This window comes from Capsicum annuum, chromosome 5, assembly GCF_002878395.1.
Source record: "Capsicum annuum cultivar UCD-10X-F1 chromosome 5, UCD10Xv1.1, whole genome shotgun sequence".
Taxonomy (NCBI): Eukaryota; Viridiplantae; Streptophyta; class Magnoliopsida; order Solanales; family Solanaceae; genus Capsicum; species Capsicum annuum.
Genome location: NC_061115.1, coordinates 27,007,131 through 27,027,852, shown reverse-complemented (window position 1 = coordinate 27,027,852; position 20,722 = coordinate 27,007,131).

Sequence of the window (20,722 nt, the reverse complement as noted above, 5' to 3'; positions counted from 1 at the left end):
CTTATACTCGATCCTAGGCTGAAAGGTGGGTCTGGAGGGGTTTTGGTAATTTGGTGGAGTGAATGGGCGATTTTGTGGAGCTTGCGCGCGCCATTGCGGGTAAGAAGGGGTTTGGGCATATGGCAGCGCACTATATACTGGGTATGGGGGTGGAAAAATGGAATATAAAGGGTTTTGTGGAGGGTAGTAATGGTGGGGAGGAATATATAGAGCTTGGGCGTAGACTTGGGCTTGGAATTGGGGATAGAGGTGAGGTGGTCTTTTGGGATAGGAATGGGTTCCAGCTAAGACAGTCGCCACGTCCTCTTTCTTCTTTTTACCTCCAAATGCGCCAAATCCACCTTGAATCGCTTGTGTGGTGGCTTTTAATGCAGCAAAACTCACTATTCGACCGATCTTAATTCCGTACTCTATCATCTCCCCCATTTTGATGACTTCCATAAAAGACTTTCCCATTGCCGGAAGTAAATGTTGAAAATAGGTCTCATCCTACGCCTGAATGAAAACTTCTACCAACTTACTTTCTTTCATTGAAGGCTTTACCCTAGCGGCCTGTTCACGCCACCTTATCACGTATTCCCTAAAACCTTCAGTGCTCTTTTTCTTCATATTGACCAAGGACTTTTCGTTCAGAATCAGGTCAATGTTATACTAAAAATATTGAACAAATTTAGAAGCCAAATTATCCCAGCTGTTCTATTTATCGATATCTCAATCGATAAACCATTCTGAGGCCAGATCAGAAAGACTCTCACCAAAGAAGGCCATGAGCAGTTCTTCCTTTCCTCCTGCAGCCCTCAACTGGTTGCAATAACGTCTTAAGTGTGCCATGGGATCACCGTGTCCTGCATACTTCTCAAACTTAGGAATCTTAAAATCGGGGGGAAGGTTGATGTCTGGGCACAGGCAAAGATCTTTATAGAAAACACTCCTATAATCTCTGATTCCTTGTAAATTCCTCATAGCTTGTTCTAAACTTTTCAATTTTTGGGCTATGATATCCTGTTCCTCTGCTGCGACAGGTTTTTCCGTATCAAATGGAAATGCAGGCGGCTGAGTGTACCCATACGGTTCATTCATTTGCAAAGTTGGCTCAGGGGCATAATACTAACTATCTGAAACCTTCAGTACTGGCTCACTGGCAGACTTAGTAAGCCTCGTTGTGGGACGCACAACATATATGGGAGTTTCATGTGGTAGTGGAGCCACGAATACCGATGTGATCGGTGGCGCTGTCTAAGCAGCTGGTCTTGATTGGCGCATGCTCAGGTGACTCAGTAGGAGCAGAGAATTGTGCCTGAGAGAGCGGTGGGCAGTTAGAGATATTCCCAAGACCTTCAGGGAGTGGAGGAGGAGGTATTCCGCTGGTCCATGCCCGGTGTAAATCTATCAATTGTTGCCTGAGCCTTACTACCTCATCGTTGTGTTCAGAACTTTCTTCCCTGTGATCCTGATCTGGGTCAATGAGCGAATTTTCAATCTCCCTGCTAGCCATGACGAGCTTTGCTTTGGATCTAGTGAAGTATGGGTCACTAGCCAGAGTGCTGCAAACCTACCACTGTTATCTGAAAGAACATGCTCATCAAAGACAACAGCCGTTAGGATTAGGGTACACAACAAACATGGGAATCACATTGGTAAAATTATCCTAAATTCATGTTCATTTCTACTAGCTTTTGAGGGTAGCGAGGTCATTTTAACATCATTCTGATTTTGTCTACACTTATTTTTTTTTATACACTTATTATTATATTATTATATTTTTCGTATCCATCTCTGTTCTTTTCTTTTCTCTCGTTATCTACCTCTATTTCATCATTCTTTATGGCTTTTGTTTTTCTTTAAAAGAGGAAAAATAGTGAAAAATAAAGAAACAAAATGATTAGATCGAACCTAAAAATAGGTTGCCTATGTATCATGTTGTACATAAATCAAATCTTGCGTTGTTCGGGCAGCATGTGCATAAACATCACCCTTTTTTTTGCGAAAACGAAAATAACAAATAAAGGAAAGACGTATCATCATAACATTTTGAAGAAAGAAAACAACAAAAACGTACAAAAAGTTTGAAACCACTTTAAAACTAAACAACAAATACGAAACAACATTCTAGACCCCTAAGACGACATAGGTGAAATTACTAATGAAGACCCTAATACCAAAAACAACTTGACTTCGACTTAAAGCAGACACCACCCTACAATGACAGGCACATAAAAGACTCAAACTGAATAAAGATAAGAAATGCTCTTTTAGACTGGTGCTCTGCGTGATGACCCTGGATGAGATGGACCTGCCTCTGAAGTTCTCTTTCTCCCATTTAAACTTTGTAACATATCCTGTAAAGACACCCTGATATTGGGGAAGAAGCTTCAGGCTCGTATTCCTGCTTCATGAGGAGTGCACTTGGAAAGATTATTCTGACACCTTTCTACCGTCTTGAACAAATCTGCTAACTGAACTCTCAGTGTTTCCACTTTTGACTCTACACTTTTATCCTGATGGTCGTCTACTATGCATTCTTCCTGTATTCTCCATCTAAGCTGCGCTGGTAAGGGTTGACTGATACCCCGAGGGATAGATTGAAGCCATACTCCATATCCCTGAGTGTAGCCCGGATTATCCAAACCTTTTTTGAGTGTGTCCACACCCAGCTTTGTTGCATGCTTCCAAAACTGCTCATACTTGCTCTCACCTAAGGCTTGGTCCTTGAAGTACTCAACATTCTTTAGAAGATCCACTGCTGGTGGCACGTCCTGCAGCCTACCCAATTGGCGCATTACCCTAGAAGGACTGTATAGTCTAGTGCAATTGAGCCCTAACATAACTAAAGGGAGCTGCTTCTGGCAACCCAACAATACTATCTTTGGGCGAAGCCACAGATAAGTCCACAAAATATTATCCGTGGTTCTTGACTCAAGAAATTCAATCCAAGCGTCGACTCCCACGGGTAACGAGAATTTATCCAAACGCAACCTGGAGTCCATGGCTTTCACTCGATTGGGAATTCAACGATCTAATAAGTCTGGTCTAACTAAAGAAGGCGCATGCAAATGCTCAATTACCCATATCTGCAATATCAGGTTACTGCCCTAAAAAAATCTCCTTCCCCCCTTCACTTCGGTTAAAGCCTTATATATTTCTGTTAAGATCATGGGTACGAGAGTGAACCTGCCCTTTTGATTAATGCCCTTGTCGTTTTGATCCTTATGAAATAGGGCCATCACCACAGATTGCAAACGGGTATTAATACGTCTTTTTTCTAGTGGAAACACTAAAGTACCTAACAAAGCGAGGGTGAAGACTTCAAGAAGCTTTCTCTCCCACTTCTCCTTAGTCACATGAAATTCATCGCAAAAGCAATCAAAACCTTTCGAGGGCCCGAATCTAGCGAACAAAAAATCTAGGGAAACCCACGAATCACTTAAACAACCGAAACGGATACCCTTACTTTTTAAACCACAAGACTGCAAAAATCTCACGCCAGTATGATTTCGTGTTCGGATCATATCCTTCTCGATATAGGGCAAATGCAACAAACCGGATATTTCTGCCAAAGTAGGAGTCATTTCACATTCCCCAAACCTGAATACCAAACTACTCGGATCCCAAAAGGTCAACAAAGCCCCTATTAAATCTGGATGAGGGGTAACATGCAGAAGTTCCGTAAGATCACCTAATATTTTAACCATTTTCTGCTGATCAACATAGTTAAACATTTTCCACCATTTGATTAACTCTTTGGACATCTTGACAACCATCAGAACTCTAGACTTGGTGGACAAATCCATCCTGTAATAACACACAAGACATTATCTCAAAATTTGACAGGAGTAGAAGATTCCCAACCTTTGGGATTTTTTACGCAAACATATGTCGATGGGACAGACCATATCCATGACTCCAATTTGCCAAACAGAAGTACTGAGCGAAATCAGTCTACTTGGCAAACAACTCCAGATTACGGGGCAAGAGACCTAGGCTAATAATAAGACAAACACAGACACAAAAATTACCCGACCCACCGAGGGTTGCCTACGTATCCCAACCCAAGGGAAGGGAATCAGGTATGCGCAGTTCATCCAGATTGGACAATTAACGATTAACTAATAAATTGATCCTAACTTCAGAGACACAACCAAAAACAAACGAATAAAAACTCTTTGAATTTTCAACTTGACACTTCAACTAAGACTGACACCACTAATTATGTAGAAAAATCTTTTTGGTATTTTGTTTTTGACAAATAAGTAGAAAAGACAAACAAAACCCTCCTTTTTTTATTTTTTTAATTAATTAATTAATTTATTATTATTATTATTATTATTATTATCATTTTTGAATTTACGGTACTTTGAGAAGACAAATGTAAAACGTAAAAAAAATCTTTTTGAGTTTTTGGATCGTGAAGAACAAAAGCCATAAAGATTTGTAAAATAAACTACGACATTCCTTTTTTTTTTTCATTCTTTTCGACTCACTTTTTTCTATTTTTTCCTTTTTCGTTTTTGCCTACGCACCTTACTCCTAACAATTTTTTTTCTTTTTTCAAAAATCAGTCCGTCAAATGACCACGTTACCCTTAAAAATGCAATAGTTAGCACGTAGGGATGCTTTAGAGAGGAGTCTCCTACAAAAGGTCATGTGGGTCCCGCTAGGTCTCCATATGATACACATAAGCATGACCTAAAGGCTGACCTACATTGTGGTTCAGTAACAAGGCTGTTCGGGGGAGCGTATGGTCGATAGTGGCTGCTTTGCTTTCCACCTACTCCATAACACCGACGGCTCCCCCCTAAAATAAGGGTGACTCAACTAGAGGCTGTGTACAACACGTGTACTACGGACTTGTTGCAGAAAGAAGGTCGGGGGGTGGACTCATGATGATAGATATAAAGTGGTAACACATAGGATAAATACTATAAACAAAGAGCACAAAAATGCACAAAAGTGAAAATAACATCAACAATAATCACAAACAATGCTTATACACTCGTAATGCCAAACAAAGCCGATACGACTCAAAAATAAGCTCGAATTCTCATGCCTTCCCCAGCAGAGTCACCAGAACTGTCACACCCCTTTTTCGTACTCCAAACGATTTATATTTTTAGTTCGAAAGGGTTTTATTATTTAAGTGACAAGAAAAAAGAAATTGTTTTGGAAAAGGATTATTTACATTTTTTACTCAGAGTTGCCACTTGACATAATCTGGTGTGCCAAGTCACCATTAGAAAATCCTTTTCAAAAACCATTTGACTCTTTAAACTGGTTTGTGAACAGAGATTCCGGCTAAGGAATTCTATTGACCGAGGGAAAGGTGTTAGGCACCTCTCGATCCCGTGGTTCAACCACGGTCGCTTGGTAGAGTGTATCGACTATTTTTTTGGTACTAAGAAATGTATAAACGCACAAAAAGCACGCAAAATAATCAAACAAAAACATAACAATCCAAAATGTAAAGTCCAGTCCAATTATTACAACCCGAAATAAAAAGGTACTGAAAGTAAACCTACGCTAATCCTAAACTAATGTTCTACCCGACGCCTCGGGCCTTCACCACGAACGTCCTCTGGGTACATGATACCTCAGGGCATTCCCTGGTGAATAAATATATACAGGTACTTCGGGGCATTTCCCGGCCAAATTATACAATTGAATTAAATACAATAAACTAGAAAGAAACATTCACACGCTGTAAACACCTAATTTTTGACCAAAACCTAATGTTTTACGTCATTTTTAGTGTTTAATATATATATGTATTTTATTTTTAGGTCTAAATTAGATATTTCAATTTTATCTTAGTTTAAAAAAGCTTGTTTTAAAAATTTTGAAAACTACAAAAATAGAGTCACATTTTAAATAAGTTTCATTTTTAGTTTTTATTTATTTATTTATTTATTTAAAAAAAAAAAAAAAACCTAAACTACCCAAACCACCCACAATTCCCACTCCTAATTAACCTCCCCCACTTTCCCACACCCATGACACACACCTACACTAACTATATAAACACACACACACGGACACTAGAAAAAAGGAGGAGAGGAGAAAAACCAAACACTGAGTGAGAAGAAAAAAAAAAAGAGAACAAACTCAGAAAAAAAAACCAAAAAGAAAGACTTAGAACAAAAAAGAAAAGGACGAACAGTGAGAAATATTAGAGAAAACAAAGAAGAGAAAAGGATTTGAAAAGAGAAAATCATAGAAGGAGAGGTGAAAAACTTAGGAAAAAGAAAAAAATCAAAGAGAGTACAAGAGGGGTAGATAATGAGTTAGAGTTTGAGGTTTCGTTCGCGATTCCGAGTTCGTAGCTTTTTCTTTCTTTTGATTGGATATTATTTTCGTCAAGAGGTAATTTTTAATTTTTCTTTGTATAGAATAACATCACAATCATGTGGGACTTGATTCCAATAATATAAAATTGCTCAACTTTTATATGTGTTTGAATGATTTCTATTGTTATTATTTTTATGATACTATCAAAAGAATGTTGAAATTTAATATTGTTAAATTTAGAGTGAATTAACGTAAAATAATTATAAGGAATTCGCTTAGTCATTGTTTAATTATTGTTAGGGTAGTATTATATTTGTCTATTTGATTTAACAATATGCCACCCGCATGATTCAGACTGAGTGTTTCAGTATGCATTTTAATTACATGAGTAATTAACTAGAAAATTAAGTAAGGATGATTAAATGTAAAAAAAAAAAAAAAAAAAGAAGAAGAAGACAGAAACTTTTTTTTTATTTAATAGTAGTAATAAGTATTATAGGAAGTACATATATACAAAAAAAAAGAGATCATTTGTTTGCCTTTGTTCTCTTTTAGAAAGGCAATGTTAAGAAAGAAAAAATCATTTAATATAACAATTATATCTTAACTAATAGTTGTTATTATATTCATGATAAATGACATGGTGATTTTTCCTTACATAAATTACACTAGAGTAGAGTATAAGGGTTTAATTTATTTATTTATTTTTCTTTTCTTTTAATTTTTTTTGTCAATATTTCTTTATCATCATGATTCAGTTGTTGTCTCAATGTTGTATGTATAATTAATTACTATTTCAATTGGTTTATTTTAATTCTATAAATCTTGTCCATTAAACGGATGTAATAGTATATTTATGTATGAAGTAGCATAAAAATTTAAATCATTTTACTTTGTATTCTCAATTTGTTGTTTGTTTAAATTTTAAGCACATTTAAAATTTTCGTCTCAAGTAAGAATGCGGCGTACGCATATTTCTGAGATAATTTTAAAATTCAAGGATGCAATAACGCACTTTGACAAATATTTTTCTAAAAATTAACTTTCACCGATTTATTTAATATAGGAGATGTAGACAGATTTTAAATATCAAAAGAGAGCGAACTTAGACCCAAACATAATTTATCAAAATAATTTAAGCCAGACGTAAGTCATTAAAGCGACCGTGCTAGAACCACGGGACTCGAGGGGTGCCTAACACCTTCCCCTCGGTCTACAGAATTCCTTATCCGGATTTCTAGTTTGCAGATCGAAAAATAAAAATAAAAATTAAAGAGTCATTTTCTTTTGAATAGGGATTCAATAAGGTGACTTGGGACACCCAAACTCAATTCCAAGTGGCGACTCTGTAGATAAAATAATCCCTTTTCAAAACTTCACTTTAATTGGAAAAACCCATTTTCTCTAAAACCAACTCCCTAGCGGGGTCGGATGCGGTGAAAAGGGGGGGTGTGACACACGCACATTCCAACATCCAACCAAAACATCAATCTTAAATTCTTGCCTACCCGAACCTATATTGCCTATCCAATTAGCGACCTAAAATAGTGATACTATCGAGTTCACCAACGTTATTCATGTTTATTCCAAGTTGAACAAAAAGTAACAATAAAACCATTATTAACCAAATTCATCATTTTATCAATCTCGTAATTCCACCCCAATTTTCCTTTTATCAACCCATTAAAACATGATAAAACTCATTCCTCAAACCAACATAGCCGAATCACAAACTTCATGATCAACATCAACAAAAATCCAACAAAACATAATAACATCACACATATTCACAATCCATTCAACACACTAAGATAGATAAAAAGAGAGCGGGTTAAGAAATGGACCTTTCAACAATCTGATCTTTGTTGATAATAAGAAAACCCGGACTTGGAATTTCGAATAGAACCTCAACGGCGATGAATCCAACTCGAATAGAAAAATAGCAATCTGAACAGAAGCCTCAAACGACCTTCCAATAATCGACTTTCGTTGATAATACAAAATTAAAGAAGCCAAACTTCGAACCCCGACTAGAAAATCTCAACGACCAGCCACCTCAACTCTAAGCTCGGTATCGAGAATCAAAATCTAAAATTGTTCTCAATGCGTACCTCAACTCCAAGCTCAGTATCGAGAATTGAAATCCAAAACTGTTCTCGACGTGTCGACTAAAAAATGAACCAAAACCATAGATCCCGAAATAATACAAGGCTGAAGAATCAAACGGAAACCAACAAATTAGATCTGACCCGTGCAAAACCTAATCGTAAAAGAAAATTGGTTTGAAACTGGGCCGATTTCCAAGAAGCATTCGATGCTGATTCACGTTTTCTGGCCAGTCATGCTTTGGAATTGAAGGAAACAATGAAAGCGTGTGTTTTCCTTTACGAAGAAATGACTCCAAAGAAATGAATTTCGAAGAGGACTAAGAGAAGATGAGGATGACAGTCCCTTTTTTTTATTGTTATTTCTGTACTAGTGGAGAAGAAACCAAAATCACCAAAAATAAAATCCTTCTATATCTGTGCGTGTATGTGTTCTTCTGGAGAACAAAGCAAAAGAAAGAAAAAAAATGTTTCTAGCCTCTTTTCCTTCCAGTGAATACCCGTTTTCCTCCTCTCTTGTCCTCGTCGGAAGAAACCAAAATACCACCCTTTTTTTGCTTATCTTTTCTATATTAAGAGAGTTCGGAAGATTAGTGTAAGTTTTGAGGTGTTTGCGGGTGTTAATGGTGGTTCTCTCTGTATGATGAAAAATTTTTAGAGGGAGATCCTCATGAAAAAAAAGGTCCCTCCCCTAAAAATGTGAGGGGGGTATATATGTTGTGAGGTGAGGGTGGGGTAGTGGGGTAGGGTAGGTGGGGTCACGTGGGGTAGGGGGTAGGGTGTGATGGGGTTTTTTTGATAGGATGGGTTGTTAGGATAGGGTAAGTAGGTGTTGTTTTTTAATTAGAGAGATAAGGGTTAGGTGTCTATTTTTGTTTGGGTAGGTTGCTAGGATAAGACAAAATTAGTTAGGGGATTGTTATTTTTAGTCATTTTGTGGAGGGATTATCACACGGGTGAGGGTACACGGTAGGATAACATAAAATGGGTAAAAGTGAATAAAATTGAACTTTAAGAGGACGAAATCACGTGTCTACAATGTCTGAGAGGTTTGGGCCTGGGAACGGGTGTTAGGGTGGGGGAAGAGGGGAGGATTAGTTTGGGACTGGGGGAAAAGTATGGTGTTAGGTTGGGGTGGGGTGTGGAGTGAAGGGTGGTAAAGGTAGACGTGTTACTAGTATAGATAGGGTGCGGGTGGGGTCTTAGAATATAGGAACCCGTCAGGGTAAGTCAATAGAGCTGGTGAAGATTCTTAGAAAGAGGAGGATTAATATAGCGTGTGTTCAGGAGACCAAGTGGGTAGGATCTAAGGCCAGGGATGTGGACGGTTACAAGCTTTGGTACTCGGGGAGTGATAGGCGTAGGAATGGAGTAGGCATCTAAGTAGATGAAGAACTTAGAGGGCAAGTAGTGGAGATTAAGAGGGTCAACGATAGGCTGATGACTATTAAGTTAGTTATTAGGGGTGTACTTTAAACGTGTGTAGTGTTTATGCGCCTCAGGTGGGCTTGGGGGGGGAGGAGAAAAAATGGTTTTGGGAGGCTTTGGACGAGGTGGTAAGAGGCGTGCCTAGCTTTGAAAAGATTGTTGTAGCAGGGGATTTCAATGGTCACATCGGGGTGGTACCGGGGGTTATAGAGATGTGCATGGGGGTTATGGTTTTGGGGAGAGGAATGATGAGGGAGTTGCTTTATTGGATTTTGAGAGGGCCTTTGGGTTGGTAGTAGGTATTCGAGCTTTTCGAAGAAGGAGGATCACCTGGTCACCTTCCGAAGCACAATAGCTAAGACGCAGATTGACTTTCTACTACTTCAGAAGGGGGATAGGGTGTTGTGCAAGGACTATAAAGTCATCTCGAGTGAGAACCTTTCGTCCTAGCACAGGCTTCTTGTGATGGATTTAGGTTTAAAGAAGGATAGAAAGAGGAAGGGAGAGGAGGAGCGTCCTAGAAATAAGTGAGGGGCTTGACTCCGGTTAGTACGTTGAAGATAGGGGAGAAGGTGGCGGAGATGGAGGTGTGGGAATGTAGGGGCGACATGGATGGTATGTAGGATAGGGCTGCTAGGTGTATCAGGAAGACAACTAGAAAGGTGTTGGGAGTCTCGAGGGGCTGGGCCGATCAACGGTAGGGGGATTGGTGGTGGAATAAAGAAGTAAAGAAGAAAGTGGAGACTAAGAAGGGGGCGTATGCTAAGTTGGTTGAGAGTATGAATGAAGAGGATAAGCGGGCTAGTAGAGAAGAGTACAAGTTAGCTAGGAAAGAGGCTAAGGTAGTAGTTACGGTTGCTAAGATGGAAGCTTTTGAAAGCTTGTATGTGGGATTGGAGGAGCGAGATGGGAAAAAAAGGTTGTATAGGCTTGCTAAGGCGAGAGAGCGAAAGGGGCATGACCTAGACCAAGTGAAGTGTATTAAGGGGAAGGATGGTAGTGTGCTAATGGAGGACGCTCATATTAAGAGAAAATGACGGTCGTATTTTCACAGACTTTTGAATGATGAGGGGGAGAGGGAAATTGTGCTAGGGGAGCTGGAGCACTCAGAAAGGTGTCGCGATTTCAGGTATTGTAGGCGTTTTAAGGTGGAGGAGGTCAGTGAGGCTATTCACAGAATACGGAGGGGTAGGGAGACAGGGCCAGATGAGATCACTGTGGACTTTTGAAAGTTTACTGGCAGGGCTGGTTTAAGGTGGTTGACCAAATTGTTTAATGGCATTTTCAAAACTGCAAAAATGCCTGAGGCGTGGAGGTGGAGCACCATTATTCCTCTATATAAGAACAAGGGTGACATCCAGAGTTACAACAACTACAGGGGTATTAAGTTGTTGAGTCATACTATGAAGATTTGGGAGAGAGTGGTATAGCGGAGGTTGAGGAAGATAGTGTCTATTTCAGAGAAACAGTTTGGATTTATGATCGATCGCTCGACGACGGAGGCAATTCACCTGGTGTGGAGACTGGTGGAGCAGTATAGGGAAAGAAAGAAGGATCTCCACATGGTATTTATCGACTTGGAAAAGGCATACGACAAAGTTCCTAGGGAGGTTCTTTGGAGATGCTTGGATGTGAGTGGGGTCCCGGTGGCTTACATCAGATCGATTAAGGACATGTATGAAGGAGCTAAGACCCAGGTGTGGATGGCGGGAGGAGATTCTGAGCATTTTTCGATCCTGACAGGGTTGCATCAGGGATCGAATCTTAACCCTTTTCTGTTTGCTTTGGTGATGGATGTTTCAACGCGGTGTATTCAAGGTGAGGTGCCTTGGTGCATGATTTTTGCGGATGATGTAGTGTTGATTGATGAGACGCGGGGAGTTGTGAATGATAAATTGGAGGTTTGGAGACAAACACTTGAGTCTAAAGGGTTCAGGTTGAGTAGGAGCAAGACAATACAAATTTAATGACTTGAGGCAGGAGGACGAGTTGGTAGTTAGGTTGGACTCTCAGGTGGTGTTTAGGAGGGATAGTTTTAAGTATCTCGGGTCCTTGATTCAGGAAAATAGTGAGATTGATGAGGATATCTCGCACCGATTTGGGGCAGATTGGATGAAGTGGAGGCTAGCCTTGGGAGTGTTGTGTGATAAGAAGGTACCGCTCAAACTAAAAGAAAATTTTTACAGAGTGGCATTTCGTCCAGCCATGTTATATGGAGCGGAGTGTTGGCCAGTAAAGAACGCCCATATCCAAAAATTGAAGGTGGTGGATGTTGCGTTGGATGTGTGGGCTTACTAGGAGTGATAGGGTTAGGAATAAGATTATTCGGTAGAAGGTTGGAGTCTCTTAGGTGGAGGACAAGATGCGAAAAGTTCGGTTGAGATGGTTCGGGCATGTGAGTAGGAGGGGCACGGATGCCCCAGTTCGTAGGTGTGAGAGACTGGCTTTCGATGGTTTCAGGCGGGGTAGGGGTAGGCCGAAGAAATATTGTAGGGAAGTGATTAGACGGGACATGGAGCAGTTACAGCTGAAGGAGGACATGACCCTAGATAGGAAGGTATGGAGGACGCGGATAAGAGTAGAAGGTTAGTGCCTGCGGGTGGGCCGTAGTCGTAAGCTAGGAGAGCTTTGGGGTGGGGGTATTGTGGGTGAGGGTGCCTTTGGTTTGTTAGTATAGAGTTCTACTGTGTGGGTGCCTTATTTTTATTGTTCCAACGTGTTTCATGCTTTATTATGAATTTACTTATTATTCTTTACTTATTATTATTTGTCCTGAGCCGGGGGTCTATCGGAAATAGCCTTGCTACCTCTCTAGAGGTAATAGTATGGACTACGTACATTTTACCCTCCCCAGACCCCATTGTGTGGGAATACACTGGGTTTGTTGTTGTTGTTGTTTATAATTTGACTCTCCAAATATTAATGATACTAAATAATAAAAAATGAGAGTAATTTTTCTCATATTTTTTTATGATGAATTTGTTTAACAAAAAATGAGATTATCAATATTTTATGGAATTTAGAACAAAATAAGTAATTTACAAGAAATATTAGAGATTCATACACATTTAAAAAATATTTTATTTATGAATATATTATACGTTAAATTTATTTGAATAATTATTATGTTTATTTATATATTTTAATTTTTCTAAAAAATAATAAAAATGTCAACTCCATTGTTGAATTACATATTTTAAATTAAATATTTTTTTAACCACTTAAAAATTGATATTTTATATATCAATTAAAATAAATTTTAATATTCTATATTATATGAGTGATATGTATTTAAATGAAGTGACATAAACAACAAATCATCGTTTACTTTAATAAACTTAAGTTGAAACTTTTTATTTCAAACTAAATAAGATGTAGTAAGATTTTTTTTAAACACACACAACATAATCATGGGAAGGCACACACAAAAAAATTAAAGCTAAATAAGATGAAAGTTTTATTTTAAAATACACACTATATAATTATGGAAATGCAATCACAAAAAAAATTAAGCTAAATAAGATGAAAGTTTTATTTTTAAGAATAAATATTTAAAGCTTGGAAAGAAATATATATATATATATATATATATATATATATATATATATATTAAATAAGATGGAGGACATTTTGGTAATCAATTAATTTATTCCTAGAAATTATACCATGCATATTACTTTGAATACAACAAATCAAACATTCAACAAAAAATAATTCTAGCATAACTAATTCCAGTATAACTTATCCCAGCATAACTAATCACGGTATAACTTATTTTCAAACCAAACGACCCCTAAGGGTATAATGGAAAAAAAAATTGTCTTGTCTTGATAAGTAAAATAGGACAAGTAAAATAGGATATCAAATTGAAAAATTTGGGACGGATAAAATGGGACGGAGGGAGTATATGATATTTCGAGATTCCAACTCCTAATACCCCAACCCTGACCCCATTGGCTACCCCACCGCCGATCCCAATCCTCCTCCCCAACCCACCCCATAATTATTTATCCTCGATAATATATATAAGTTCTTGGATCAATATTTTCTTGCTTATTTATTAATGAATGTAGTAGAATAAGTAGAAAGAAAAATTATTTTCAAGAAAGCTTTTTCAGAAAAAACATTTTCTAGCATAACAAACACGAGTCCGGACATAAAGGACCACTTATATTTTTTTAGCCGAAATACCGAAGGAGCACTTGTTTTTCAAAGAAATCAAAATAGGATAAAATGTTGGTACCTCAACGTAGAGGTGAGCATGACATAGTATAATATAGAATTACCATATCGAATCAAAAATTTTGATATCGGTATTTTGATATTATGGTATTTGATATAGTATATGGTATATATTTTAATTTATTTGATATAATGTGGTATTCAGTACTTGTAAATGGCATACCGAAATACCGAATACCATACCGAATATATATATATATATATATATTAATACAACTTAGTATTAGTATAAAAATGTTAAGACATTGAAACTTTGACTACTCTATCTTGATTGCAATATCTTTTTTTGTGTAATTGACTACCAAAAGGAGTTGTTTGTACTTCCTTTTGAATATTTCCACATGTGCAATGTTGTCACGACCCAAAAATCGATAGGTCATGATGAAACTTGTCGCAGCAAGCCTTGACAAGTAAGTCTCTCACCCAAACTGATGCACACTAGGAAAAGATAGAAATGCCCCCAAGATAAGGCTTCTAGAGCGAAGCCGAACCACATAGATATAATAAAAATGAAAAGAATAAAATCAACACATGCAACCATAACTCCCAAAATCTGGTGTCAATAATACTAATACAATCTCGGAGTCAAATACATCAGAAAAATATCCACAAAGGAAAATATCTGTCTCCGAACACTAATAAAGACATAACTAATACAGAAAGATAGAAGTGAACTTCGGACACGTGAATGTCCAACCGCTACCTTGGAAGCTCCAACAATCACCCGAGTCAAGCAAGTTGAGTCGCACTCGGGCTAGGATATGCACCAAAAGGGCGCAGTAGGCATGAGTATGGTTTGCTTGTACTTAGTAGGTATCATAAGTCAGCCAAGCAAAGTAGCAAATAAAGCATACAAAATATGCACTAAGGGCACGCCACCTGCAATAAGAAAATGTCTCACAACGATAGCCCATATCGCTTGCACTAACAGTTCTAATATATCACATATATTGTAACATCACACCAAGATAGAACACAAGTATGCATTATATCACATATAAGTAGAACAAGAGAGAACATGTATATATAAAATCATCAAATACAAGTAAAGAAAGATACGACAAATACATAGATAACAAATCAATATGGTAATACAATACGACATAATACAATAAAGTAAGGCAATGTATATGATGATGATGATGCACGAGATTGTCGCACAACCTTCGAAATCGTCGCACAATTCCCGTATACACTTATGAAGATAAAGCTTCCCCGTGCAGGACCTATGAGGGTTTCATCAACCTGTATACAATCCACATATCTCATATCTCCTTTTCGAAACATCCCTCGAAAAGGATTTTATAAGGTGTTACAATATCTCCTTCCCGGCATATCCCTCAGCGAGGGATTTAAAAAGGTGTTGTCAATGTTTCTCAAATGTTGCCACGGTGGTATCAATGTTTCATGAATGAGTATGATATGAGGATGTAATGTTCACAACCAATCACAATGAATATTTTTACAACCAACCACGTGATATATTTCCACAACCAACCACATGATATATTTTCACAACCAACCACAATGATATATTTTCACAACCACGTGAGCCAATATTCACTTATTATTTCAGTTTCATCCATGAATTTTCATATGTCTCATATGCCAATAAAGTATGAATACAATCACAATACACCAATGGTACCATATTAAGAATCTTAACAACATAATACAATTATTTACATAATAACTCAATTTGGTAATTACATCACATATAGGTCCCCACACGGACACAACACATAAATAAATATTTTTCATGATTAGTTCGCACCCTTAACATATATTTTGTATCATTATTTACTACCCAACACAGTCTGAAAGAGTTAAGCCATAACCTACCTCAAAAGTCAAAATCGGTCTCCTACACTTCAAACCTATGAACATACTTTCAATGAACGATTCTGATCTCCTCTAAAAACATAAAATATGAAATCTACGCATCAAAATAAATCCAACGACATCCACAATGACTACTTTTGATTCGGGGTCAAAACGGACCTCCAAAATTAATTTTCGAAAAAGAATGGACCTCCAAAATGAATTTTCGAAAAAGAAGGATAAAATTGTAACTTTATTTCAAAAATATGCTCCGCATATTTTTAGAAATCTACAGCTGAAAACTCAAGTAAAAAATGAGGTTCAAAATGAAAAAAAAAATATTTTGAGCTTTACCGGATAAAATTTTTAAAATTCGGGTTAAAATCCAGAAGCAGAGTTGTTTTGAAGGTTAAATTGATGAAAAAAATAGTAATTATAAAATAAAAATACTATTCAAGTGAAAAGGAGTGAAATCAGGATTTAAAATCAAGCTCTAAGATTTTTGGGGTTTGGAGAAATTAATCAAGAAACTACTAAGAAAAGGTAGAATTCTTACCTTACATCCGTAGCAGAATCAAGAAATAGATGTTAATCTAGCTTCCTAAGCTCCTAGAGCTTCTTCACTTTTAAGCTCTCATACTATTTTAGAGTTTAACTCTTAAAAGGTAAGATGAAAAATGAGCAAAATGGACAAAAAAAATGGCTATAAATAGTGCAGATTTTCTGCACCAGCTATAGCAAAAAGCTGTTTTTTAATTTTAAGTTTAATCCGAACTTTGATGGGGTGTCCAGGATTTTTTCGGAGTCCGATATATAAAAACGAACTATATAACCACACTAAATTCGACGTTCCGAACGCGTTGGCGAAGTTGAATTAAAAAAAATCATTTTCACAAAGTTGACCCCCAAAATCGAAATCATAATTTTTCAAACCGAGGATCGAAATGAGATTTAAAAGCCGTAAAATCACACCAAACATGTTATCACCCTAAAAACGACGTTACGGGTCTGCTGGAAAAGTTAAATTTTCCATCCGAGATCGTTTAGACCAAATATTGATCCCACACCCATATTTTTAATTTTTCAACTTTTCGACCAATAGGTTGAAATGAGCTTGGGTGCAAAAAATTGATATTCCAGAGTTGCTGGCGCAGTCTGTTAACCATTAGTCGCATGGATCACAAGATATCCACATAAGTCCAAAATAAGACTCTCGAAGCCATTAAAAATCACAATATTGCATAAAGGTACCAAAATGCATCAGAAACTATGTCAATCACCCCACACCTCAGAAATATAATAATGCAACTATGGGAGGGGTAAAACAGTCAAATAACACATAAACACATATTTCATATATTTTATCAAAAAGTTAATCGTTACAAATGTGTAATTACGATATAATTGAGATGTGCTTTTAAAAAGTCAAAATAATAATACTCTATAATATGAGTATATATTATTAAAGTTGAACAAACTATGGTTACCGATTATCATACCGTAAAATATCAAAATCAGACATCAAAATACCGAATCATATTGAATTAATATGGTATGGTAATGATATAGTGTTTTTAAAAGCTAAATACTAAAATTATTGTATCAAAATTTTAAATATTGTACCATATCATACTATGCCCACTCCTATCTCAACGAATTATTCTTTTCCTTTTAACGACTATGCAAGAGTTTAATTATCAAAAAAAAAAAGAACGAAGTGTAGTAAATTCATTTGGTTTTGGTTCACTGATATTACTGAATGTATAATGTTCTAAATTAAGAGAAACTGGTTGCCCTCAATTTTTTCTCATTAAAAAGTCATAATACGTTTGAATATAAATAAACTAGGGCAGTTGTCGTTCAATAATGTATCCATTTAATGAAGGAAAGAGTTAAGTAGGGTAGGCATGGTATGGTACGGTACAATATTTATAATTATGGTATAGTAATTTCAGTATTTAATTTTTAAAAATATTATATCATTATCATACCATATTAATTTGGTATAGTTTGATATTTTAAAGTTTGATTTCAGTATTTTACAGTATAATAATCGATGGCATAGTTTGTTCAGCTTTGACAATATACACTCATATTTAATAGAGTATTATGACTTCAACTTTTCAAAATCTCATCTCAATTTTATCGTACTAGCATGTTATACATGTAAAAATATATATACAAAAATACAAACAATTCCTTTTATTAATCAACTACATATAAAAATATTATTACGACCAAAATAGAGTAGCTAAATAAAATTTCAAACATCTGAACATTTTATTTTATACTATGTAGATGCATTTTAATATTGCATAATATTGATTTGCTTCATATTACTTTGCCAAACGTGATGTTGGCTGCTCATTCATTTTTGAGCATCAAATGTCTTTTATAGTTTATGTTACATCTTTTGGTACAACAGCCCCCGAGTAACGTAGGTGAAATTATATGCCTCTTAACTAATTAACTCACTTCAATTGTAGTAGAACTAGAATATATATTCCCGCGATATGCGGATAATATTAAAAAAAAATATTAATAATTTCATATTAAGATGTCTTGTTTAAATCATGTTCAATCATATTAGCTTAAAAAATATAATTATCATACTATTTTTTTATAAAATGTGAAAATAAATTTTAAAAATTCTACGTCGACACCACCTACCTCCACCTCCATACCGCCCCACTCCACCCTAATTTTTTTTACCCCTATTTTTTTTACCCTCTCCCCCAACCAAAATCCCAATTCACCGATCTCTAACCAAATCTACAAAGAAAAACAATCATGTGATTTTTAAATAATTTTATGCTTTATTTTTTAAAATGTTAATGTTAGATTACTACCTGTATAAATGTCAATGTTATCTTTACATGTATAAATGTCAATTTTATGCTTTATTAAAGTAGAGAAATTTAATTACTACCTGTTAAATTGGTTTCATTAGGTTGGTAGTAAAGAATGTCAATGTTAGAGAACCTTTTATAATGAAACCTTTTGTGTGTATACATGTCATGGCTTAACTATTGAATCATTCTTTCCCTTTTCAATTACTTGAATTGAATTCTTGGTGGCTTGTGTTTGCTATGGTGTTGCTACTCCAGTGCTACTGATGAGTAGTAGTTTTAAGACTAGGGGGATTTTGTAGGAGATGGGCATTTGGTTACTATCTTGACTATTTTAAAAGAGCTAAATTTGTGTTGCTGCATCCAGTTCTAGTTACACCAACAGTGTAAATTCTTTATTAAGTTTTGATGTGATGTTGCTTCATAGGAACTGGTTACTACTATATTTTAAATTGTTTTCATTTGTTATTTTCTACTGAAAAACTTAACTGGGGATCTTCCTTAACGTCCTGTTTTATTTAGTTTTTCTATTTATTTGATTTGATTTTATCAAGATTGAAAATTGAAGTACACTTGTTTTTTGAGACAAGTAACATCTATATTGTAAACAGAAAACTACACCAAAGATAAAACTAAAGTATTCTTCTTAGCTCAAGCTACTTTTTTGAGAAACCCCTCGACGACCTATGTTGCTAGGACTCTTAAAAAATGTCAGTGGATGCGTGTCGGATTCGCCAAAAGTAGTATATTTTTGGAGAATCCGACACGGGTGCGGCATTAAAAGTGAAGAGTCCATGCAACTTAGTCGACGACCACCGTGGAAAAGTTTCTCACATTTATAATAGAAGAGTGAAGACGAGTTTTTGTAATGATACACATTCGATACTTCCTTGGTATTGACAGAAACTTAGTAACTTGGGCAAGTATGTCAAAACAACTCTTTTTTCAAACTATTTTATCAAATACCCAAAAGTTTTAAAACATTGGTCAAATATCCACGTAATTCCACCTCACCACCAACTTTTTCAACTTAACAATTTCAGTCCCAACTTTTATAATAATTCACTTTAACCCAATACATTCAACTTAATAAATTCATCCACAAGTTTCTAACAATACACTTCAACCTACTCCATCATCCACCATTATATATACAAAAATAACTAGGTTTTCCAAAAATATAAAAAAAAAAATTCAAAAGCTAAAAATAGAAAGTGATTATTTTTCCCTCCAAAATGCTCCGATTCCGACCACTTTTTCGGCGTTTTTTTCGGTCGATCAGTTACAAATCAGTCCACAAACATCATAAACTTGTCTATTGCATCCATTGTTACTCCATTTATTTCCTATCTTCCCAAACACACTTTCTGCCATTGTTAAAAAGCTTTAAATCAATTACATTACTTAAAACCACTTTAGAAAGTGCATTACAGCATCTAAGGCGACTCCAAGTTGGTTTCTCTATTCCATAAACCCAACAATTATTGATTAGAAGCAATATTTGCAATTTGAAGTTTTTGTACGGATATCTGTGCAGCCATCGATCCGTCATCGTCAGTCATGGATCATGTATACAACCCGGCATGAATCCTACGATCATAAATAGCGATGTACGTGTGCTGACGTACATAATTGATGCTGATACAGATAGATTTAGGCCTATTTTGAGGATAAATGTGGTTGAGAGGTCCTTTGAAGGACCGCTGAACTCATCAGCATCCCTACCGCGGCGCCCGACAGTCGACGATGATTTGAATGATTACGAGAATGGTGGCGATGATCCAATTAATATGGAAGATGATTCTATACATATGGAAGACTTTTCATCGGACTCGCAAGATGATGCAGAAGACTGTGGAACGGAATCATAACCAAGACACTCCTTCTCGGACGGAACCAATTTATGTTGTGGTCAAACATTTATCGATAAGAAAGAGCTGAAAATGCTACTAGATGCAGCAACGGCGAGGCAGTCTTTTGATTATTATATGGAGA